Below are 22,649 nucleotides of genomic sequence, written 5' to 3'. Positions count from 1 at the left end.
AATGGCAACAACAACACTGTGGCCATGGCAATGTACGACCTGCTACGCTGTGACTGCAGCGAGGGTAACGCCTCTGCACCAGCCACAGGAATTTGGCCGCAGCAATAGCGATGCCCCTGTTCTAGTAACTCTACAGCAACGGCTGCATGGCAGCGGTGGCAACATCCTGTGGTCCCTGCATTCACCATTGCGAGACCCCTCCCTTTCCCCCACCCCACCTTCTCCCGCTCTGATGCCCGTGGGACCCTGCCTTACTGAAAGCAGCCACCCTTCACTGCCATTGCTGCTTTAAATCTGGCGCCCATCCGTTCCACAGCAGCAGCTTCTCCGGCATTTGCCTCCTGCCCACCAAAGAGCATGACTGGAGATCCCCCTGTCCACCACAGAGCACCACTGGAATCTTGCTGTCCACCACAGAGCACCACTGGAGATCCTCCTGTCCACCACAGAGTTCCACTGGATTCTTCCTGTCCATCACAGAGCACCACTAGAGATCCCCCTGTCCACCACAGAGTATATAACCATATAACAATTACAGCATAGAAACAGGCCAACCTGGCCCTTCTAGTCCACACCGAACTCTTTCTCTCCACTGACCTACACTCAACCAATAATCAGCCACTGGATTCTTCCTGTCCACCATGGAGATTCTCCTGTCCACCACAGAGCTCCACTGGATTCTTCCTGTCCACCACAGTGCTCCACTGGATTCTTCCTGTTTCTCCACAGAGCACAACTGGAGATTCTCCTGTCTCCCACAGAGCATCAATGGATTCTTCCTGTCCACCACAAAGCACCTTCTCTGGAATCTACGGAATTTGATGCCTATTGCTGCCTCAGAAAATATATTTAAGACGAGGTTTCTACACAGTCGAATAATTAAGGGATTATGGGGAAAAGGCAGGTAGGTGGAGATGAGCCCATCATCAGATCATCCTTGGCAGAGCAGGCTCGATGGGCCAGACCCTAACCCTGGTCCTGTTTCTTATGTTTTTATGATGTCCTTCTGTGCATCCCAGGACACTGCTGGAGATCCTTTGGAAATCAAGAGAAACCAAGCCCATGGCTTCTCCATCCCTTGATCTCTCTGTCACCTCTTCAATACAACTGAAGGTTAAATAAGCTTAATTTTCCCTTTTGAATTTGACACTGATTGCTCAACATTATTATCATCTCTTGTTGTTTTTCTCATCTCTGTTTGTGTTGAGATTGATTTATTTTCCCCCCTGTCGTTAATAATAAGATGTTTGGTCAGCAATCTCGGGGCTATCTTCTGCCATTGTTCCACAGTATATTCTTATCCGAGCTAAAGGCCGTCAGGGGCAGTAGGGAAATGGAAATAACCCCGGGGGTGGGGGATAGGATGGAATGGCGGACAAGCTGCGTCTCCATTCCTCCGTTCCCTCTCGATGATCCCCACACTTGCAAAGAGATGGGCATTTAAAGGAAAGTAACTTGGTGGAGGGGCCGTGGTGGTGGTGGTGGGGTGGGGGGGCACGGGGAAGTGACTGATGGATTGCTCTACAAATTAGATGGACTGGACAGTCTTCTGCATTGTTGATCCCGTCACGGAGAGAGAGAGAGGTCCTGGCGCGGCGTCTCTCCCCCCCCCACCCCCCCAGTTCTCTCCTCACCCCTAATCCATCCGCAGGGACAGCGAGGAAAAAGGCTACAGCACACTCCCTCCCCAGCGCAAATATCTGACCTAGAAGGTGACAGGAAGCAGAGGATATGATTGAGAATGGATTTGAACTAAGGCAGTCAGTGACAGCTATCTCATTAACAGAACACACTCTCAATGTACTACAAGGCACTACAGAGCCTGAGAGTCCAGGGTTTATCTTACCAGCCCTGACATCCTCCCTCTGCTGAATAGGTTAAACTGATTGGAAAAAGCTGAGAGGGGCTTATCAAAGCTAATAACCGAAGCAATAATATATTTTCAGTCCAAGAGGCTTAGGGTCCACACTCAAGCACCCTCTACTGCCTGCCAAGAGGTGCTGCATCTGCACAGTCATTACTCCAAGGTCAGCCAGGAGTTCCTCAAGGTTATTGAGCAAAGGTGCGCTCAGTATCCCTTGTCACAACCTGCTCCAAGTAAAGGTTAGGGTGAAGGTTCCATTAATGCCCCCTAAACCTACATTTAGAATGTAACATACATGGAATCCTTCAACTTTTTGTCCACCCTAAGGCAGGCAGAGTCGCCACTTTGCCCAGCATCCCTCACAGAAACCCACAGCCCCCTCCAAGTACTGACCAGGCCTGAGCCTGCTTAGCTTCCGAGATCAGGCCACCTCAGGCATATTCAGTCTATTCGGTGCTGTTCAGGCCATTGTGCTGTTTCAAGATATTAGATGCTATAAAACCATGTTCTAAAAATAAAAAATCTTTTTCTGTTTTATACCAGCTTCTCCCCCTCCACCCCCACCCCCCCCGCCCCGCCCCATTCCCTGCCTCTAATGAGTATAAAATGGCAAGAGGTCAGCATGGGAACTTAACTCCAACCGAGGGACAGAAGGCAGATGTGTCCAATTTACAGGCCGGGGGGGGGGGGGGGGGGTTACAACAGTGAGCCCCAAGCCTCAACACGGTTAGCGTAGCGGTTGGCACAACGCTATTACAGCAACAGCGACCTGGGCTTCGAATCCCGCTGTCATATAATCATATAACAGATTATGGCATAGAAACAGGCCATCTCGGCCCTACAAGTCCACGCTAGTTCACTCAAACAACTCCGCTAGCTCCCCCCGCCTATTCTCCGCCCATAACCCTCCAACCCCCTCTTATCCATGTATATATCCAGCCTCCTCTTAAAAGAAAGAATTGACTCTGCCTCAACTATTTCCTCCGGAAGATTATTCCATCCAGCCACCACTCTCTGTCTTTATGGAGTTTGTACATTCTCCCCCTGTCTGTGTGGATTTTCCCTGGGGGGGAGGGGCTCCAGTTTCTTCCCACCTATCAAAACGTGAGAGGTTGTTGGTTAATTTGGGAGTAACTGGGGTTTAAATGGCCGAAATCAGTTTCTACCAGGCTTGATCTGTTAGGCGACCTGGTGAGGGTGCCAGTTAGTGTGATGCTGTTACAACGCCACTGACCCCGGATCGAATCCCCCACTGTCTGTAAGGAGTTTGTCGCTTCTCCCCATCACTTGCGCGCCAGCGTGGGATTTCTCTGGGTGCTCCGGCTTCCTCCCACCCTCCAAAAACATAAGGGGGTTGGTAGGTGTTATCGGATGGCAAGGTTTTCATGGGCTGGAAGGGCCTGTTCCCGTGTTGATCGTTAAAATCACATATTAAATCCTCCAGTCCCACTGCATGTTCTTCTCCAGGTGTCTAACGTGGAGTTAGTCGGCTCGAGAGATGTGAATGTAGAGAAGGGACGTGCGATTATTAGGAATAAAGTATATTTTTGAAATGAAAACAAGTGCTGTGTCTACGTAGGATCAAATTAGAGCGCCCAGAGGAAACCCGCATGGTCTTGGGGTGAACGTCCAAAACTCCTTACACAGAGTGGGGGGGATTCAAACCAGGGCCCGCTGGTATTGTGCTAACTGCGATGTGAAATCGATTCGCATTGTTTCCATTTGGGCCGAAGATATGTGAGGTGGACGGCGCAAACTTCGAGATTCAAGGACCACTTATTTCCTGATGTAATCAGGCTCTTAAATGGGTCTCGCACTGGAAAAAATGATGCCTCCACCCTGTCTAACTGTACCTCTGTAGCCATGTACTACTCGAAGTACTCGAAGACACACACGGGTGTAGAGAGATATAGCTCTGTGTTTTATTGGGGCTTTTATACTGTGGGTGTTCCTGCTGTTTGCCCCATCAACTGCCGACACTGCTTGCATAACCATGGCAGGTTTCCCATGAGCGGGCCCCCCTTCTTGCATTACAATGCAAGCTGCTGGTTCATTTGCAGAGCGATCTCTGGCTCCAGGTTGCGTTCGCCGCCCGAAGCGCTGGCCCAATTGCCGCGGCAGTGTGCTGCCATACCTCTCCCCACTCCCCTATCGCTATGTTCTTGTTCGTTTTTCTAGACATTGCACTATTTGACTTACGTTAACACGACCGAAGCTCCTGCCGTTATAGCACCTGCTGTGTGAATTGACGTGCCTGGAGAGCAGGCAAAACAAAGTTTTTTTTAACCACATTGCGGCATACGAGACAATAAAACAATTACATTTCCCTCCAATGTGGTCCAATATTGGAAGCCTTGTGGAAAAGTCTTTCCCCCCAATTTACTTCACAAAACAGATGGATCCACCTGCTGGACAGCTATTCTTTTGATTACTCTCACTTTATCCGGATGTGTAGTCATTACAACCTTAATCTGAGACCCACTTTTCTTACTGCAGATGTTGAACTAACTGCCCTCTAATTATACACATTATCTGCCATTCCTTTTATGTCACATCTACACTGGCCACTCTCCAACTAAATGGCGTTGATCCACACTCAATGCAGCCCCAAACTTTGAGCCTCGCCAGTTTGTTTCTTCCGAAAGATCTCAGGATGCATCCCGATAGCCTTTCGTTTTTGTCTTTGGGCCTCAAAATTTGGCTGCCACCAAAATTGTTAGGGGTGGGTGATCAAAGAGGTAAGTTTTTGGAGCATATTATGAGAGTTCAAATCAGAATCAGAATCGGAATTCCCCTTTCCAGTTCTCCCTTCCTTTCTCTCTCTATTCACCCAGCCATCGCTGCTGTCCCTTCTCCACTATCACCTCCAGCCTTTGTGACCACCCCTCTCTGCCTGACTCTTTCGTTCGGACGCCTGCCGACATTGTTCCCTACCTTGATGAAGTGCCCTAGCCCAAATAGTCAGTTCTGTGTCTCGCTAAGGCAAATAGCGCCTTTGGAAGACTACACAAAAGAGTCTGGAAAAACAACCACCTGAAGAAACACACAAAGATCAGCGTGTACAGAGCCGTTGTCATACACACGCTCCTGTTCGGCTCCGAATCATGGGTCCTCTACCAGCATCACCTACGGCTCCTAGAACGCTTCCATCAGCGCTGTCTCCACTCCATCCTCAACATTCATTGGAATGACTTCATCACCAACATCAAAGTATTCGAGCTGGCAGAGTCCGCAAGCATCGAATCCATGCTGCTGAAGACCCAACTGCGCTGGGTGGGTCAAGTCTCCAGAATGGAGGACCATCGCCTTCCCAAGATCGTTGTCTATGGCGAGCTCTCCACTGGCCACCGAGACAGAGGTGCACCAAAGAAGAGGTACAAGGACGGCTTAAAGAAATCTCTTGGTGCCTGCCACATTGACCACCGCCAGTGGGCTGATCTCGCCTCCAACCGTGCATCTTGGTGCCTCACAGTTCGGCAGGCTGCAACCTCCTTTGAAGAAGACCGCAGAGCCCACCTCACTGACAAAAGACAAAGGAGGAAAAACCCAACACCCAACCCCAACCAACGAATTTTCCCTTGCAACCGCTTCAACCGTGCCTGCCTGTCCCACATCGGACTTGTCAGTGACCAACGAGCCTGCAGCAGACGTGGACATACCCCTCCATAAATATTCATCCGCGAAGCCAAGCCAAAGAAAGAATAAAGGACCCTGTTTGACCTACTGAGTTTCTCCAGCTTTTTGTGTTTTTACTTCAACCACCGTGTGTGCAGATTTTCATGTTTTACTTCAGAATTTTTTGTCATGAATATATCACAAAATGTGTTGTTTTGCAGCGGAATTACAGGTGCAAATATTGCTGGATATTACATTTTTAAAAATACATAAATTAGTGCAAAATAAGAGGAAAAATTAGGCAGTGTCTGTGGTTCACTTCCCATTCAGAAATCTATGGTGGAGGGGAAGAAGGTGTTTCTATTCATCTTCCAACTCATACCTACTTCCTGATGGTAGCAGTGAGAAGAGGACATGGCCTGGATGGTGAGGGTCCTTGAGGATAGAAGCTACTTTCTTAAGACATCACCTCTTGTAGATGTCCTCGATGAAATGAGGTCTGATGCCCGTGATGTTGGCCGGGTTCACATCTTTCTGTAGCCTCTTCCTGTCCTATGCATTGGCACCTCCATACCAGAGAGTAATACAACTGGTTAGAATGCTCTCCACAGCACATCTGTAGAAATTCGCAAGAGTTTTTGGTGACATAGCAAATCTCCTCAAACTCCTAACCAAGCTGGTGAGCCTTCTTCATCATTGCATCGACTTGATGGCCTTTGGGTTAGGTCTTCAGAGATGTTGACTCTCAAAAATTTAAAATTCTCCACTGCTGACCCCTAGATGAGCACTGATTTCTCCCTCCTCAATTCCACAATCAGTTCCTTAGTTCTGTTGACATTGAGTGTTAAGTAAGTGAGCATGTTAGGTCAGATGAAAATGTTCATTTTATCCAACATACCTCTTATCTTCCTCTCAATCACATCAGTCAGGATTCACCTCTAGACAGAAATTCTTCTCTTCAATTAAATGAAACTAATATTAAAAACAAATTAACTATCAATGACCAATGACCAGTACAATGACTTTTCACTAACTTTCCCTCTTGCTTTCAAGTATTTGCATTTTATTTCAAAGTTCAGATTTATTGTCATGTGGTACATATATGACACCACCTACAACCCTGAGATCCTTTTTCTTGCAGGCCAGGCAGAATTTCTACTTATCAGTGGTACAAATAATTGTACTCAAGAAAACATACAATACATATGCAAAAAAGAGAAATGTAGATGAAGAAAAAATTGTAAACAAACTGACTGTGCAATACAGAAAAACATAAATATTCAGTAGTAAATAATGTGCAAAGTAGGAGTCCTTAAATGAGTCCCTGATTGAGTTTGTTGTTGAGGAGTCTGATGGTGGAAGGGGAGCGGCTGTTCCTGAACCTGGTACAGGGATACCAATACCCTTGAGTGTAAAGCCCTGCAGAAGGTCGTGGACACAGCCCAGGACATCACAGGCAAAGCCTTCACTACCATCGAGAACATCTACAGGGAACGCTGCCTCAGAGAGCAGCAGCAATCATCAAGGATCCACACCACCCAGCACACGCTCTGTTCTTGTTGCTGCCATCAGGAGAGAGGTACAAGATTTGCACCACCAGGTTCGGGAACAGCAATTCCCCTTCCATCTGACTCCTAAACAACAGACTCAATTAAAGATTCATTTAAAGACTCTGCACATTATTTATGACTGATTTTTCCCTGTAGTGCAGTCAATTTGTTTACATTTCTTCCTTCATTGACATTACTCTCTTTTGTATACGCCTCTTTACGTGAGAGCAGTTTGTTTTGCACTATCGATAAGTAGAAATTCTGCCTGGCCTGCAGGAAAAGCAGAATCTCTGGGTTGTGTGTGTGTACTTTGTCAATAAATCTGAACTTTGCTCTGTACCAAATGATGTCGGTAACTGCTCTTCTGTACTATGAGATGGAAGGGATATCCAGATGGACTGCTCGCACAACAAACTCTATCACTGCGCCGTGAACTCAATCCTACTCAGGGGCATGGTGACTTACTCCTGCTCCCTGTTTTCTTTGTATTTTTGTACTTTTCTCGTGCCATTGTATCCCTCTCTCTGTTGACAGAGAACCATTCCTTGCCGATCCAGTTGGCCTTGATTCCAGCTTTTGAGCTTCATTGTTCTGCATTCACACACGAATTGATGTGACATATTGATTGGCACTTCTCCCAGGAAAGAAGCAAGAATAAAATCTCACAGGGCCCAAGTCTACTTGTCACTTTGGCTTGACAATAATTAGTTCTTTAGAAGTACTTAAACAGCCAAGAAAACTGCAATGTGTATTAACCAAACGACCCTTATCCATTTCCAATTGTTCCACTGAAAACAATTATGGAGGATTTTACAATTGTCATTTCAAATGTCATTAAGTACTAACCCGCCTGCACCTGAGAAATTAAAAGGCTGAATTTAAAGAGGGTGGATGTGGAAATTGACACATGGGGCATTTCTGCCTTAGCCACCATCTGCAGAAACATCCATCATTTTGAAAAGCAGTTCTCCATGCCACTGACACCAACCCGAACCCGCCCCCCCCCCCCCCCCCCCGTGCTCTGTCCCATGCTCATCTAAATGACAAATGTCAGGAGTTTACGATGCCATGAGACTAATGAGATGAGCTGACCAAACTAACCTGGATGGCAAGGTTTATCTGATTACAGCCATAGGGTCAGACAGCGTGGAAACAGGCCCTCAGCTCATCTTTCCACGCTGACTAAAATGTCCCACCCACACTGGTCCCACCTGCCTGCATTGGCCCAGATCCCTCTAACCCCATCCTATAAAAGGTAAAGGTTCCATTATTGTCACGTCATATTACATTTAGAATGTATCGTACACAGAATTCTTTAATCTTTGTCCACCATAAGACAGACAGAGTCGGAACTTTGTCCAGTGCCTCTTCCCATATATCTGTTCAATTTTTTTTAAAATCATTGCAATTGTATAAAACGGAGATGCCCACACTCAGGACAAGAAAAAACTCCAGAGAGTTGTAATCTCAGCCTGCGACATCACAGGGACCAATCTTTATCGAGGTGGTGTCTTAAGAAAGCAGCCTCTATCCTCAAGGACTCCCAACCACCCAGGCCATGCCCTCGTCACTCTGCTGCCATCGAGGAAAAGGTACAGGAGCCTGTAGACGAGCACTGAGCGGCACAAGGACAGCTTCTTCCCCTCCGCCATCAGATTCCTGAATGATCAATGAAGCAATGATAGGGCCTTTTTCTTGCACTAGTTTATATAAACGTTTGCACTGTGATCCTGCTGCAAAACCATGAATTTTGTGACATGTTCGTGACAATAAATTCTGATTCTGAGCACCTCCACCGGCAGCCCATTCCATATACCCCCCCCCCCCCCCACCTTGCCTTAAACCTATGTCCTCTGGTTACTGATTCTCCTGCTCTGGGCAAAAGACTCTGCGTTCACCCGATCTCTTCCTCTTGTGATTTTGTACACCTCTAGGAGATCACCCCTCATCCTCGTGTGCTCCGCCTGCTCAACCTCTCCCTGTAGCTCAAGCACCCGAGTCCTGGCAACATCCTCAAAAATCTTCTCTGCACCCTCTCCAGCCGGACAACCTTTTTCAGCACAGTGACCAAAATTGAACACAACACTCCAAATGGCCATTTCAGCCCACGAGTCCACGTCATCTAATTTACACCCCATTAACCTATGCCCTGGTACGGTTTTAACAGTGGGAGGAAACCAGAGCCCCCAGAGAAAAACCATGCAGACACGGGGAGAACGTACAAACTCCTTACAGACAGCACAGGATTTGAACCCCAGTCCTAGTCGCTGGCACAGTAAAGACATTGCGCTAACTACTATGCCAACCACGCCACTTGGTAGTTACTTCCTCAAGGCCACAACTACCCAATGACAAGGGGTCACCACCACCTGCAGTTTCCCCTACAGCAACATCCTGCCGTGGATACATCACACCATTACACGGTGGTCACCGGTACAAGACAGCAATCAGTAGGTGTGATGCAACATTGTAACAGCACCCCACAGAGAAGCAAAATAATCCAGATGCTGGAAATTGGAAATAAAGTCGGAGAATAGTGGGAGTACTCAACAGGTCTGGAAGCCTGTGTGGTGAGAGACAAGCACATGGGCGACCTTTTTTCACTCCACTTGTCTCTCCAGTTATCCTCATGCAGGGTACCCTCAACGTTAACCTCCAGGATGAGTCAGTGTGAAGAAGGTGAATACAATGTTGGCATTCATGTCTAGAGGAAAAGCAGGGGTGTGATGTCGATATTCTATAAAGAATTGGTGAGACAGTTTTGAGAAAGGATGTGTTGGTGTTGGAGGGGGTTCAGAGAAGATTTACTAGAATGAAGCCAGAAATCACTGCCAGCTCATGGACTGTACTCGTTGGAGATCAGAAGGTTGAGGGGGGGACCTCAGAGGCATTTTAAGGCCTGGATAGAGTTGATGTGGGGAGGATGTTTCCCACTGCAGCAAAAGTAAGCATGAGAGAGAACAAGGTCTGACCTAGGACGGAGAAACAAAAGACTCCCGCCGCTGTCTGGAGCTCAAAAGCAAACTGCTGGAGGAACTTAGCAGGTCAGGCAGCATCTGAGAAGGGAAATGGACCGTCTTACCTCTCCTTCTACGGTTCTGTTGTGGGAGGGGGGTGGGAGGAGGATATTTCAAATGCTGAAAGGCCTAGACAGAGTAGATGATTGGGGAGTCTAGGAGAGGCTGTCCAATTATTCAACAGAGATTGGGCAAGGGCTTCGAGGACCTCACCAAGCGCAGGTTGGGGAACCGCTTCACCAAACACCTATGCTTGGTTCGCCCTGAATGCACAAAGCTGGAGTGGAGGAAAGTCATCCTGGATCTTGAAGGGACCACCTCAGAAGGAGAGGATGAAGAAGGGGAGGAGAAAGAAGAAGGAAGGAGAAGAAAAAGAAGAAAGCAGAGAAGAAAGAGGAGAGAAGTAGAAGGAAGAAAAAGGAGGAGAAAAAGAAAGTGGAGTAGATGATGATGACCCCCTCTGGAAAGAGTCTGCTTTGTCAAATGAGGCAGCATGGAACAGGCTAGTCAGCCCAACGTTTCTAGGTCTGATTTTTTTGAAAGGCATCTCCAGAATTGCTGTGACTCCCCAGTTCTTTCCTCATTGCTCTCCCCTCCCCCCCCCATTTCCCTTTACCCCACTTGTTTCCAGCCCCCACTGGGTACTGGATTCCAACCTGCTTGCTACCTTGAACAACCTCTCCTCTTGGCGCTCTTGGCTCATGGGCTATCTGAGGTCCATGCCCATTCCATTTCAGACGGTGGATCCCCCCCTTGTTCTATCGAAATCCTTCATAATTTTGAATGGCTTTACAAAACCCTCATCTTCTTGGCTCCAAGACAGAGAAGTTCCACTTCACTGCAGTAAAACACGAAAGTCTGATGCCCATCGCTGTGATTGAAGTAGAAACACGATGCTGGAGAAATTCAGCAGGCCAAACAGTGAACTTTATGTAGCAAAGATAATGATATATAACCCATGTTTCAGGAACCCATCATCAAGGTATGAGCAAAATGTAGGCAGGTGCCTCAATAAAATGTTGGGAGGGGGGTTTGGGGAAGAGAGGGAGAGGGAGGAGCACAGGCAGGAGGTAATAGATGGATAAGTGAGGGAGGGCACACCAGCAAACAAGGAAAGGGGAGGAATGGCTCTGTGAATGGAGAGGAAAGGAGTGGAGAGCTGGAGGAACAAAGACAGGGACAGGTAAGGGAGGAAGAATGGGGTGTAAATCCAGACCACCCGTAAACTGGAGGAGCAACATCTAATTTTCTGTCAGGGCCCTGTCCAACCGAATGGCATTAACGTCAACTTCTCTGGTTTCTGCTCGCCCACTCCTCATTCTCCCTCGCTTCCCCATCCTTCCGTCTCCTTTCCTCCAGCTCTCCACCCCCTTCTCTCTCCATTCATAGAGCCATCCCCCCTCCCCATTTGCTGTTGTGCCCTGCCTCCTTTATCCACCGATTACCTCCTGCCTTTGGGACCGTGCTCTTCTCCCTGCCCTTCGCCCTCCACCATTTTGTTCATGCACCTGCCCACATTTTGCTCATACCTTGATGAAGGGCTCAAGTCTGAAACATTGGTGATGTATCTTCATCTTTGCTACATTAAGACCCCTGTTTGACCTGCTGAGCTTCTCCAACATTGTCTTCCCTGGATGTTTCTCCAGCCTCCGTTGTCCAGGTGAGAGAGGTCGCCTGACACGTCCATTTAAGTAATGGACAATTGGGCAGGGCAGTTGCCAGGCATGGAGCAGCACTATCCAAGTGGAGGAACTCCCCCGGGGGGGTCTAGAGGGGGAACCAGAGAGAAGAGACAGGTGATGGAAGAGAATAAAGATTAGAAAATGACCACTATCTTTTAATTTTCAGACATTCCCTGTCCCATACTGTTTAACAAACTGCGTCGCTTCAAGTAAAGCTAGTCAACACAGCAGGATGCTGAGGTCGACCACTGAGACTCTGACAAGCTGTCTGATGAAGTGAGTACATTGCTATAAATAAGAGAAATTTGCCGCAGAGTTTGATTAATAAGGTCAGAGCATTTGGCATTCTGTTGGTATGGGACACTTTGAACAATGTCTGTGTTAATTAAAGGTTTCCACACTAATCCTCTTGCTGTTCCCAAATACTCGCAACTCATCTCAAGTAACTCTCAGTGTCTGTGTGTCTCTGCCGCTACAAGTTTATTAATCCCTGCTCTCTTCATCGTAGCCTTAAGATCAATCACAATTTTGAGTTAAATACTAGGATTTCCAGAGCTTGTTCGTTCAAAAAGGATGAAATCTGCTGCTATTTTTAAGTGGCAAACGTGACATAATTGAGTAATGAGAGTTCATTGTCATCTCAGGTCAAGTTTATTATTATCCGACTGTACAAGTACAACCCGATGAAAAAGCGTTCTCCAGTCCTCGGTGCAAAAAACATGCAGACACACAACCAGATATAACACACATACAGACAAACAATACATACGCATGACAACTATTCATATAGACAAATAAACACATAAATATCGTTCCGTGAATGTGAGAGTCTCGGAGGGTTAGTGTGAGCAGTGCCTTTGGTCGTTCAGCGTTCTCACTGTCGATTCCTCAGCCTGGAGGAGCTGGCTCTGATCCTCCTGTATCTCTTCCCTGACGGGAGCAGCTGAAAGATGAGTGGAGCAGAGTGGAAGGGGTCCTCAATGATTTTGTGCGTCCTCCTCAGACAACGATCTACAGTCGTACGGTGTACAGATGCATCAAAATTCTTTGTTACTGAGGAAGTCACGTGATGGAGTAGTGACCAGTAAGAAAATACCAGCCCTCTCCAGAAAAGTAAAAAAAAAGGTAGAGAAAAAACAAAGTCACTAACACAGAAACCATAACAAATTGAAAGTGAAAGTGTGGAGAAAATGGCAGCAAAGAAGGAAAAATCAAAAACAACGGGAAGAAAAGAAGAAGGAAAGACGTCGGAAGAGGAAGGTGAAGGCCTTACCGGGACGAGGAAGCCCGCCGTGGAGAGAGAAGCCCGCTCCCTGAGGTCAGTGGAAACCCCGAACTCAGGACTACAAAGATGGCTCACGGAGCCAAACAAAAGTGCGCAACTGCGCATGCGCGAGGATTCGCGCGTGCGCGATGCACAAGACAAAAACAACACCGACTGGACGGGGGGACCAGCTGAAGAGTAAATCTCCACAGTCGAAACAGACAAGTACAACACGACAGCAAGACTCTCAACAGGAAAACAGAAAATAATGGGAACAAGAAGGAAGAGAATAAAAATAGGAAATCAAAGAAACCACAGATGACCAACCCAGAGGAAGAAGACCAACACCAAGACACTTCTAATAAAAATAAGAAGACCAAAAATACCCAACAAAATAAAACAAACAACCCAACAAGAAAACCAGAAGAGAGAGAGGTAAAGGACACAGATCCTGGAGTGGACTCAGAAGAAGAGGAGGAAGAACACAGAGAAATGGAAGATGAAGGGAAGGGCAAGTACATGGATATATTTTTTCTTAAAGAATATATGGAAACAGTAAAAGAATGGCAATCACAAGAATTCAGTGAAATAAAAAGAAGAATAAAAAGTACAGAAGAAAAAGTGAATAGATTAGAGATGATCAAGACAGATATAGGAAAAAGAGTAGACAAGGTGGAAGAATGAGAAACAGCCATAGAAATGGAAGTAGATGACTTAAAAAAGAAATTAGAAGAATCTGATAAAAAAAGTTAAGGAGTCACAGGAGCTGTTAGCTCAGAAGATAGACATAATGGAAAATTATAATAGAAGAAACAACATAAAGATAGTAGGCCTTAAGGAAGATGAAGAAGGCAAGAATATGAGAGAATTTATAAAAGAATGGATCCCCAGGGTCCTAGGAAGACCAGAACTACAGGAAGAAATGGAAGTAGAAAGGGCACATAGAACATTAGCCCCTAAACCACAACCACAACAAAAACCAAGATCCATTTTAGTAAAATTCCTAAGATATACAACAAGAGAAAATATATTGGAGAAGGCAATGAGGAAAATAAGAGAAGACAAAAAAACCACTGGAATACCAGGGTCAAAAAATTTTTTTCTATCCAGATATAAGTTTTGAACTCCTGAAGAAGAGGAAGGAGTTTAATGCAGCATAAACGACCCCATGGAAAAAAGGTTATAAATTTATGTTAAAATACCCAGTGGTATTTAAAATAGTTATTCCAGGGCAGCAAAACAGACTATTCTTAGATCCGGAAAAAGCACGAAAATTTGCAGAACAACTACAAAACAGTCAGAGAGATGAAGAGATGTAACAAGAACAAAATGACAACAAACTATATATATATATTTTTTTTTTAAAAAAAGAGTACAAGTAAGAACTAAGAAGGGAAAGAAAGGAAGTAAGGAGGGAATTAAGAGTGACCTTTGTTATATGTAAAGATTAAAATCTTTTCTGGGGGGCTGGGTGGGGAAGAATAATAGTCACTGCGAAATCAGTTGACGCTTGCGAGCGGATTCGCAAATCCAAATGGAGAGGGGAGATGTGGTTGCCCGACAAGGGACAAAGGGCAACTCAGAAAGGGGAGGGACTATTGGGGTTGAAGGAATTTTAGATATGAGAATAATGGAAATATTTTATGTTTTAGAAATGTTGTCTTATAATGTGTTCAAAAAAAGAAAGCAGAAATGGATAAGAAGGGAAGGTGGTGATGAGTAAACGGAAAGGAAAGATAAACAAAGTATGAAATGACTATGTTGAACTATATGACTTTAAATATTAATGGAATACATAAAATCAAAAGGAAGAAACTGTTAAATTTACTGAAAAAAGAAAAAATTGATATAGCATTCGTACAAGAAACACATCTAACTGAAGTGAAACACAAGAAATTAAAGAGAGATTGGGTAGGACATGTAACAGCAGCATCATCTAATTCAAAAGCCAGAGGAGTAGCTATATTAATCAGTAAAAATGTACCAATCAAAATAGAAGAGGAAATAATAGATCCAGCAGGGAGATATGCAATGATAAAATGTCAGATATATTCAGAATTTTGGAATTTACTCAATGTATACTCACCTAATGAAGAAGATCAAAAATTTATGCAAGATATCTTTTTGAAGATAGCAGATACGCAAGGGAACATACTAATAGGAGGGGATTTTAACCTTAATTTGGACTCAAACATGGATAAAATTGGAAAAAAAACTAACAGAAAGAACAAAGTAACCAAATTTATAATTAAATCATTGCAAGAAATGCAACTTTTGGATATATGGAGGAAACAACACCCAAAGGAAAAGGAATATTCATATTATTCGGGTAAACACTAAACATACTCAAGGATAGACCTATTCCTGTTATCAGCCCACATTCAAGGGAGAGTTAGGAAAACGGAATATAAAGCTAGACTATTATCGGATCACTCACCCCTGTTATTGGCAATTGAGCTAGGGGACATCCCACCAAGAATGTATAGATGGACATTAAACTACATGCTACTTAAAAGACAGGATTTTAGAGAATTCATTGAACGACAAATTAAAATGTACTTTGAAATAAATAGGAATCAGTGAAAGATAAGTTTATACTATGGGACGCAATGAAAGTGTTCGTCAGAGGGCAAATAATAAGTTATGTAACTAAGATGAAGAAGGACTACAATTGGGAAACAGAACAGTTGGAAAGGGAAATAACAAATACAGAAAAAGAATTAGCAATAAAGGAAGATACAACTAAAAGAAGAGAATTGGCAGATAAAAAAATAAAATATGAAACACTACAAACATATAAGGTGGAGAAGAACATAATGAAGACAAAACAGAAATATTAGGAGCTAGGAAAAAAACACACAAAATTCAGCTTAAGACAGAACAATCTAAAAGAATGGTATTGGCATTAAGGAAAAAGGACAAACAAATTACATATAATCCAACGGAGATCAATGAAAACTTCAGGGAATTCTACGAACAACTATATCAAACTGAAAACGAAGGGAAAGAAGACAAAATAGATGACTTTTTAACTAAAATTGAACTATCAAAATTACAAACAGAGGAGCAAAATAAATTAATAAAACCATTTGAAATAGAAGAATTACAGGAGATATTAAAAAAACTACCGAACAATAAAACACCAGGAGAGGATAGATTCCCAATAGAATTCTAGAAAACATTTAAAGACTTATTAATTCCTCCCCTCCTGGGAGTAATCAACCAGATTGATAAAACACAAAACATACCAGATTCATGCAAAACAGCAATAATTACGGTAATACCAAAGACAGGGAAAGATCCACTTGCACCAGCGTCATAGAGACTAATATCTTTACTTAACACAGATTATAAGATAATAGCAAAATTATTAGCAAACAGATTGGCCAACTATGTACCAAAAATAGTAAATCTAGACCAAACTGGATTTATTAAAAAAAGACGAACAACAGACAATATCTGTAAATTTATTAACTTAATTCATGCAGTAGAAGGAAATAAAACTCCAACAGTAGCGGTTGCTTTAGACGCAGAGAAGGCCTTTGACAGAGTAGAATGGAATTATTTATTCAAAGTACTACAAAAATTCAGCCTACCATAGAAATATATTAATTGGATTAAAGCATTATATAAGGGGCCATTGGCGAAAGTGACAGTAAATGGATATATATCAAAACAATTTAACTTAAGCAGATCAACAAGGCAGGGATGTCCACTATCTCCCTCACTGTTCGCATTAGCTATAGAACCACTAGCAGAACTATTAAGAACAGAAAATAAAATAAGAGGGATAAAAATAAAAGAGAAGGAATATAAAATCAGTCTATTTGCAGATGACATTATAATATACTTAACAGAACCAGAAATATGAATAAAAGAATTACATAGGAAATTGAAGGAATATGGAGAAGTATCGGGGTACAAGATCAACGCAAATAAAAGTGAAGCAATGCCAATGAATAATGCGGATTTCACAAAGTTTAAGAAAGAATCACCATTTAGATGGCAAACACAAGCAATGCGATACCTAGGTATACAACTAAATAAAAATCTCAGCCATCTATATAAACTAAATTATCATCCATTAATAAAAAAATTACAAGATGACTTAGAGCATTGGAAAGACTTACCACTAATACTGATAGGAAGGATAAACTGTATTAAAATGAACATTTTCCCAAGGATACAATACCTATTTCAGGCATTACCAATTCACCTAACAGAGAAATTCTTCAAGGAGCTAAAGAAAATAATAAGGAAATTCTTATGGAAAGGGGGGAAACCGAGGATAGCACTAGATAAATTAACAGAATGGTACAAACAAGGAGGCTTACAACTACCAAACTTTAAGAATTATTATAGAGCCACACAATTAAGATACCTATCAGATTTTTATCAAACAAGGGAAAAACCAGATTGGACCAGATTAGAACTAGATAAAATAGGGGAGAAGATACCTGAACATATACTATATAAATGGGATGAAAAATTGGTACAACGTAGGAATTCACCGGTATTGCATCATCTGCTTAACATTTGGAAGAAGATTCACGTAGAAAGGAATAAAACAAATTACCAACTACCAAAACTAATATTGACGCAAAATCAACTAATCCCTTTCACATTTCCTTCAGAGAATGGGAGAGAAAAGGGATCAAAAGAATAGAAAATTGTTTTTCGGGAAATAAATTATTATCCTTTGAACAAATGAAAGATAAATATAATATAACTCACGATACAATGTTTGCATACCACCAACTGAAAACCTACTTGAAGGACAAATTGGGAAACAGTCTGAGGTTACCAGAAGGAAGCAATTTTGAATATGTGATTACAGACACAATGATAATTAAAAAATTTATAACAAACATGTACATCAAACTGCAAGAAAAGGAGAACGAGGAAACAAACGGTAAACCTAAACAAAAATGGGAACAAGATTTAAATATAAAGATAAAGAATGAAACATGGGAAAAGCTATGCTCCGGAACTATGAGAAATACAATAAACACGAGGTTACGCATGATACAATATAACTGGATACACAGGCTATACATCACACCTCAAAAGTTAAATAAATGGGACCTAACGGTATCAGACAGATGTTTTCGCTGTAAAAAGGAAACGGGAACAACAATTCATGCAATTTGGACATGTGAGAAAGTGGAAAAATTTTGGGAAGATCTAAACCAGATATTAAATAAAATCACAAAAAGTAATATACCAAAAAACCCAGAGATCTTCCTCCTAAGTAATATAAGAAATAAAGAATTTGGACTCGATTTGGATGGAGCACAAAAAAGATTTGTTATGATAGCCCTAGGTGTAGCAAAAAAATGTATTATGTCAACCTGGAAATTAGAAGACAACTTGAGAATACAACAATGGTACATAGAAATGAATAAATGTATTCCATTAGAAAAAATAAAATATAATTTAAGAAATAACATCACAATATTCGAACAAATATGGGAGCCATACATGAAATACAATAGAGAAATCCTACCATGGACTTCCACCACCTAAAATGACAGAAGGAGAAGACAACGAAAAGAACTGACTCAGTAAAATTTCTTGTTTATTTTTGTTGTGTGACAACATTGTTTAACGGGTTTAATGTATCTTATAGATTGAACTTCAAATAAATGGGAAAGGGGGTGAGGGAGGGAGGAAAGGGAGGGGGGAAAAAGGGGGAGAAAATGACACTGTATATATTCAAGAGAAAAAATGTCTGTATGTATCTTGGCCAATATGGTTTATAGTGTGAAAAATAAAAAAAATTTTTTTAAAAATTCTTTCTTACTGTATCCATACAGGTTCATCAGGCACACTGACTACAATAGTATAATATACCTCAATATGCCAAGACAGAAAAAGAGAAAACGAATATAAATGGATGAATATTTGCGGTTGAAGTTAGTGGAGCTGCTCCTATGGCAGCACTGCCACTGGGGCGGATCCGTGGAGACCAGGGAGCGGAGTCACGGGGCTCTCGTGGGGTCCAACTGCCCAGCCCAACTGTCGCCAGCTCTGTACAGGCTTTAAATGGCCTGGAAGTGGAGCCGACTATGTTTTATTTAAAAATACTGCAACCACGGATTCTGTGCTCAAGATGGCGGTGCCTGTGTTCGGCAGCAGCCATGAGGGGGGCTTACAGACTCTGAGGAAGCAGAGAACTGGCGCAGGGCACCAGAAAACAAGAAGACCACATCCCCCATTTGAAAAGGCATAGAGCAGTCAACCCATGGGACGGTGACCACAGCGGCGGACCAGCGAGGGGCTTTGAGACTGTAGAACACACAGGCAGCGGGCTGTTGGTGAAGCGAAGCAAGGAACCCACGCAGAATGCGGGCTTCTGGTGAGCGTGGTTGAGGGATTAACAATGGGCTGCGGACTGCTGAAGACTGGCTGACTAGGTATAGGAACCAGAATTGCGAGGGGGTGCCGAGGGTTCCTGCTTGTGTCAGAGGTTTGGATCTGGAGCTCAACTGGACTTTGTGTGGCTGCAGGGGGCTGCAAGGTGCTGGAGGTGATTCTGAGTTGGGGGGGGGACCTCTCTTTTGCTTCTCTTTCTGACTGAGGAGACCTTTCGGGCAATTTCTGCCGGTAGCGTATTTATCTGCCTTATACCAGATGAAGACAAATTCTGTTTAATATTGCACTGTCCTTATTACATGACAATAAATTGAATCTTGTGATCATGCGCAAGGCTTGTGATTAAATTTGGTTGGAGCATTAAAACATGTTGCCCCCAAAATCCCCTTCGACAAATGGATTGGGTGAAAATTTCCCTTTATTCGGGGTGTGTTGTGGTGTTACAAAGTCAATGAAAACCACCATACACTCCGTAGGCCCTTTTAAAAAAAAAGTCTCGCTGTTTCTCAAGGTGTCTGGCATTTGAAACACTTTTCTGGATCCTCTGTGGGGTTTCGCCACCCCTGTGCTGTGCATCTCTGTGTCAAAACACTGCGGTTATTCTGCGTACCTCTGCAAAGAGAGTAATCCCAGGAGCCAAGTGCCCATTCTTTAGAGGGAATGGAAGCTATCAGGACATTAAGACACTTCCATAAAAGACTGTCAGCTGAGGAGATGAATGCAATTTAAGTCACCTTCCGAACTGTCGTGTCAACAGCAGCAAGCAACTTCTCTGCTTAGTCATCACCATGGGAACCAAAGGAAGCTCATGCTAAAACTATTAAAGTATTAATGTCATCGTGAATGCTCTTACCTTCCACTGAAACAAAAATGGAGTAGGTTAGCTTGGTTGTTTTGAAAGAAATTAGTGTCTGGCCGTCATTTGGAAACACATTTTACTCTGAACGAGGGAAGAGGGGGTATTCCTAACTCCCATTTCTGACCCATGCTTAACAACAGCCAAGGCTAGGGTATGAGAACGATCTCTTCCTTCACGCAGTTGGGGACAAGCACAGTGGCTGAGAGTGGGAACCCAACAGATGATCACAGTAGATAAATGGCCAAACATTAATCAGCATTAGTAACTTCTGTTGATACAAGTCAGTGGTTTTCAAACTCTTTCTTTCCACTTACAGACCACCTTAAGTATTTCCTATGCCATGGGTGCTCAGTGATTTGGTAAGCGATTGCTTAAGGTGGTCTGTGTGTGGAAAGAACCACTGTTTGAATCGTACTTAATTGACTCGTTATGTGCATGGTTTCATAACTCCAAAGGAAATGGGCCAATGACAATTTTTCTCAAGCAAAATATTTCAGTAACAAATTGGTCTGGAGCAGTGATTCTCAACTTTTCCCTCCCACTCACACACCACCTTAAGCAATCCCTTACTCATCAGAGAGCACCAATGGCCTGAAGCAGGTGACCTTCATTATCATGCGGCTTGTAGACCATCAATTCCGTTCCAATATCTCGAGCATCAGAAGTTGAATGCCATGGTCAACAACATCAAATGGGGAACGCACTATCTTATGCCATTCTCAGCTCAGTTTCACGTCAGCTTAGCATCCAGATGTGAGAGAATTGGAGACAGATATATAACCGAAGACAAGACACCACAGGGTCTGCTAACAGCATCATGTGATCTCTCAGTCTCCATCTGAGGAGGTAGGTGAGTCCATGCCTCATTCTAAGGGCAGCACCTTGGGCAGAGAGGCACTCCCCCTCCATTGTGCCAAGCAGTCCACCTGATCTTCAGCACGAGAGGGAAAAACGCACGATGTCATCCACAAAGCATCGGACTTATCTCCACCACCGATTTTGCAGAAGGTCAACACAAGAGAATCACTTACCCCCCCTCTCAAGACTAACCCACCCTTGAATGATCTTCCTAAGGTTTCGACCAATTCTGGACCATTCAATGTGAGTGAGCCAGGGAGAATTCCTCCCTTAGAATCTACAATCCACTGAAGAAATGGAAACGGCATCGAACTGAATGATGAATATCTTGCCATTTCTCAGTTGTCCAATAGACAGAGAGGATGTCCAGTGTATCTGAAACAGTGCCCAGAAGAGTGCAGGAGAAACTCAGCAGGTGAGACGCAGCACCCATTGAAAGGCAGTTGATGATTTGGGCCTGAGTCCTTCATTAGGGATGCCAAAGTTCGGGCAACAGATCAGGCTCAATGTTGACGACATTGGTGCTGCCTGGCCTGCTGAGTTCTTCCAGAACTTTCTTCTGCATTAACCCAGAGTTCTTGTTTAATACCTAGCATGACTGTGGGCATCACCTACCAATCCCATGATTCAAGCCCCACTGGGAGAAGAATAAAAGACTTCCTGTGTGACTCAACCCAATCTCCACTCCCATTTAAAAAATCTTGGAGCACTTGCTGATCACCTCCTGGAGGAGCCAGCTGCCTGATTGGCAGTGCCCACTACTTGTCCTAAAAGGCTTGGGGCTCCTCCAATGCCTTGATGGAGTGATTGCCAGAATCAGCGTGAAGTGATTGGACTTTAAAGTAAGCAATCCACTTCTCCACAATGTAATCAGTCCCTGCACTCGACCGAGCTCTGAAGCACTTGGTTCTGGTTACACAGACCTGTCTGTGTTGAGCAACAATTCCTCAGTATTGATAAGCCATTTGCTGTTCTACATTATTGCAACTAACCCTGTGACTTGTCTACCAAGAGTTTGAAGCAAGATCTATCAGGATACTACTGAACATGTAGGTCACTTAACTAGTGACCTATCGTGGACACCCAGCGTCTTCTCACTTGTCAGGAAGGTGCAAAAGTGACTGCACTTCCTGAGAAGACTGAAGCGAGCAAGACTACTGGCCATCATTATGTCAACCTTCTACAGGAGCTCTATCGAGAGCATCCTGGCTGGCTGCATCACAGTGTGGAACAGTTGCTGCAGAGAATTAGATTGGAGGTCAATCCACAGGACAATAAGGGTGGCAGAGAGGATCACTGGAGTCTCCCTCCCCCACCCCCCCATGTAAATTATGGAGTTAAAATATAGTATATGTATTCTTAGAAAGTTAGTTGTGGGCTGGTACAGGGTCACACACAGGTCATAACATATTTACAGAAAACCATTGAAATCAGAAAGGGTGTTCATTTTCAGAGACAACGTGTCCTGGAAAGACGGAGCTAATAGATTTGAAGTGGGTCTTAATTATTCAAGAACGATGGGTGTTTGCTTTATTAAAAATAGAAGTATCTAAGTACTCAATAAG

General features: G+C 43.7%; 1 long non-coding RNA gene across 2 annotated transcripts; it reads left to right on the top strand.

Annotated features, from left to right (window-relative positions):
• Positions 1–1,022: 1,022 nt before the first annotated feature.
• Positions 1,023–19,695, top strand: LOC138749398 (uncharacterized). Of its 2 annotated transcripts, none has more exons than XR_011348610.1 (3): positions 1,023–1,113; positions 11,895–12,004; positions 18,809–19,695. It is a non-coding gene; the product is annotated as an uncharacterized lncRNA (long non-coding RNA). The 2 variants fall into 2 exon arrangements; XR_011348609.1 differs by lacking the exon at positions 1,023–1,113 and adding an exon at positions 8,370–8,621.
• The last annotated feature ends 2,954 nt before the right edge of the window (positions 19,696–22,649 follow it).

This window comes from Narcine bancroftii, chromosome 14 (genome assembly GCF_036971445.1).
Source record: "Narcine bancroftii isolate sNarBan1 chromosome 14, sNarBan1.hap1, whole genome shotgun sequence".
In the NCBI taxonomy this organism is placed as follows: domain Eukaryota; kingdom Metazoa; phylum Chordata; class Chondrichthyes; order Torpediniformes; family Narcinidae; genus Narcine; species Narcine bancroftii.
The sequence above is the reverse complement of the archived record's forward strand: the minus strand, read 5'-3'. Positions and strand labels throughout refer to the sequence as shown.